This window comes from Phyllostomus hastatus, unplaced genomic scaffold (genome assembly GCF_019186645.2).
Source record: "Phyllostomus hastatus isolate PE091 unplaced genomic scaffold, TTU_PhHast_1.1 phas_contig_159, whole genome shotgun sequence".
Taxonomy (NCBI): domain Eukaryota; kingdom Metazoa; phylum Chordata; class Mammalia; order Chiroptera; family Phyllostomidae; genus Phyllostomus; species Phyllostomus hastatus.
This window is the reverse complement of record NW_025333640.1, coordinates 35402754-35406470: the sequence shown is the minus strand read 5'-3', so window position 1 is coordinate 35406470 and position 3717 is coordinate 35402754.

Genomic DNA, 3717 nt, shown 5'->3' with positions numbered 1-3717 from the left:
ACTTTCTGTACAGACCTTGTATATGCAGATCTATTTTTGAACTCTCCACTCTTTTCTATTTATTCACAGTTATTCAAAATAGCTATTTGTTCTCCACATAGCTATTTGTTAATAGTTATTCCAAAACTAGATTGTCTTGACATTTAATACCATTGTAAATTGTATTGATTTTAAATTACCTTTTCCAAATGTTCGTTACTAGTGTATACAAATATAGTCGGTTTTTGTGTGTTAATTTTATAACCTTACTTTACTAAATTTACTTATTAGTTTCAATAGTGGCTTTTCTGTAGATTCCTTATGTTTTTCTGCATTCCCAATCATTTAGTATGCAAATACAAAGTTTTGTTTCCTTCTCTCTAATCCTGACGCCTTTCTCCACTCACTTCAGTTAGTGATTTTTATGATAAACCGAACTCATTGTACCCGAGAAAAGGAAATGCTGAGCATCTGATGATGCCCATCGCTTATCTATGCAAAAAGGATTTGGGGAAGCGAGCCTGAGGAGGAGGTGCTGCAGAAATCATCTTCAGGAGTAGTTTGCGGAAAACAATATTAAGGCGGTGGCAATCCTTGAGACTGAGAGAATCTAGAAAGGTGAGATTTGTTGGTGCTGCTCTGAACTAGTTACCCCGGGCGTCTGAGGGACCATTTGTTCTGTGGGCAGTTGAAAGTAAAGGTATCTTTTCAGTCTGCTTTCCAGGATTAGGGCTTCATTCTCCTGCACGACTTTGTTACACTCCACAGCTTTTCGAGTCAGGAGCACCCCGTCTGTCCACAGGTGTTATTAACCTCACTGCGGACCGAAGAGTATTTGGCAGCACATTCCGACATAAGTCAGCAGTGCTCTCTCTTTGACCAGATACTGAGGGTCACCTAAATTAATCTAAATGATGACTCTCCCCCAGAGAAAAAAAATTAAAACTTTCAATCAACCCATCACGCTTTCCGCCTGTGCGCTTAGGCTCCAGTGGAGAAGGTTTCTCGGATGCACTTTCATTATCTTAGGCAAATAAGCAGCAGGGGCTTCTGTGTAAATATGCAAATGAGCAGGCTGCATTAAGGCGTATTGTTTGCTCAGTTAATATGTGCTTTGGAGGAGGCATTATTTGCTTATAAAGCTCCGAAACCCCTTTGTAGATATATCATCGCGGGCTGACAGCTCTGAGAGGTGGAAGTTGATGGAGTGCTCTCTGCAGCAGCCCCGCTTGAAGTGCCATGGGCACGGCCGGCGGAGAGGGGGCCGCTAATGGGAGATGCTTCTTTCTGTCACCCTGGCAATGGCACGGCCAGAAATAGCAGACAGCAAGTGAAGAGATGATGATAGAGCGTGAGGGATACACGGAATGGAAATTACCCAGAATATGGCAGGCTTTCTGAATAGCTGAGACCTTGCTGGACAGCCACTCACACAGAGGCGCAAAGTGGGGATCTGTCCATGGGTGTGCTCACAGGAATGACTCCCCGTACCTGGCAGAGAGGGAGTATGTGAAGGGGGCATCGGTTGCTTCCTGTATGTCTCTACCCACCTCATGGTTTTGAAAGAATGACAGGGAAGAGAGCTGTCTTTTTTTTTTTTCCCCCTGAATTATGGCCATCTGGCTATGATACGCATAGACAATTAGAGATAATCACAACTCCTTTTCTCCTCTCCTCCAGAAGTTGGCATGCAGAAATCTGGGCTTGTGGCCTCGTGTGCGGAAGCCCAGCAGGTGTATTTCGAGTCCCTCCATGGAAAGAAATACGACCTCAGAAGAGAGCCATAGACATTCAGGCCAGATGAATGATCTGTCGGTAATCAGAAACTCGGGCCTCCACGGCTAAATGTCATCTTCACCTAAGTCAGGAGCACTGGATTTTATTTTAATGGCAGGGGAACTTTCAATCAAGAAGTGCTTGAACAAAAGCACTAGTGCGGGTTGTCCCCTGCGGACGCGGAGCTTGCGGCCGGCAGCTCCATGGAAGGGGCACACACATCCTTATTCCCCCAGCTTCCTCTTACATCTTCCTCTGGCGCGGGTTCAGGAATACAGAGGTTATTATAACAAGGCAGAAGTAGTTGGAATAAAAAGTTAAGGGTAGAAAAGAGTGAGCCTGGTCCCTTTGATGGATTTGCTAGGGAAAGTATAACGGACTGTGGCACATTTCTTTTTCAGGCCAATTTGTTTGAGACGAAGTTATAGAGTCAAAAGTTTTGAAAAGCGTGACACACCGAGTGAATTCAGAAGCCAACTTTCTCTCTGAAACAAAGCTTCCAGGCACAAGCGCACAAAGCGAGGCTTCCGTGCCTGCCACGGGCTCCCTCCCTTGAAGTTGTCCTGTCGCTTTTATAAGCTAAATTGCAGCCTGGCCAATGGACAGGTAGAAGCAGGGAGGGTCCCACTGGGGACATGTTCTATCTGCAGGCCATTAGGAGTCTGCACCAGCCACCCTGTGCCCTCCTTATTAAACACTAATCAAAAGGCTGGGGCTCTTTTTTTTTTTTCTTTGCAGCGCTCCCTACTTCTTTTAATGTACCTGCAAATAAAATGAAACGGGCCTAATAGACTGAGGCTTTGACTGATTCTCAGAGCTCGGCCGCACGGTCACTAGTTGCTTCTCTGGGTAATTTACAAGGTTTCCCGCGGCATGATGAAACACAGGTGCTCGGGCTGTCATCCCGAGGCATGATTTATTAGCATGAGTGGTACCACAGACCTCCGGCAGCAGGCACTACATCAAGATAATATATCCTGAGATAATATGTTTTCCAATGATGACCCATGGCGACTCTTTAGCTGTTCATGCCCTTTACCCACCGCTGTTGGCTTTGCCATTCCTCCTCATTATTTTAAAGCCCACAGGATTTAGTTCCTGTCTCAATTTCTCACCTGCCAGGATGGCCTCACCACCAGCGTTATTGCTGTAGATTTCTGCTTGATCCCTCTCACCACCAAAGAGATCCCGCTAATGAGGAGGGGAAAGGGAACCTTGGGATTTTTCAGGTGCAGACATACTTTCGAATTCCTATCCTGGGCTTTACTTTGATATGGCTGCTAGACAATAAAAGCTCACGTTGTCCCTTTTGAAAAACACTTCTTTGAGGTGAACTATGTCTGGACATTCATTTGGAACATTTCATCTACTGAATATTGCTTCATGAAAATTTGTTAAGAAGCTCGTCCTTCCCATTTTCGTGACAGTGACCATCAATCAAAGTGACTTCTTGTTGATTGTCAGAGAGCCCTATGAACAGATGAGGGGAATCTTTAATTACTATTAACCGCCTGCCAGACATGAGCGCAGGCAAGAACCACTCAGTCAATCCACTCAGTGAAGCCTGGAGTGGACTCTGAATTTTAATGAGAGGACAGATCAGGGATGGAAAGGGAGTCCTATTAGGTAAGAGCAAATACAGGGAGCAAAGTGTCCAAAATCATTCTGAACACACCAGAAAAGCAGAACACACAAAGCAGGACTAGAACAGAAATGCCAATGATGGAAAATATTAAGTAAGATAACAAAAGTGAACATTAATTATATAGAATGGATTCTAAAAATCCAGCACTTTGCCCCACACAGGCTACACTGGGGAGCTCTGAAGCTTTGGCCAAAGCCGCCGGGAGGCGGTGGTCACTGCCTGGCTTGTGTAGCTGTGGGGTGACAGGTGCACAGTGGGTGCCTCAGGGTGAGAACGCTCACAGCGGAGCATCTGGGGATTTGCCAGCACCCAGGTGA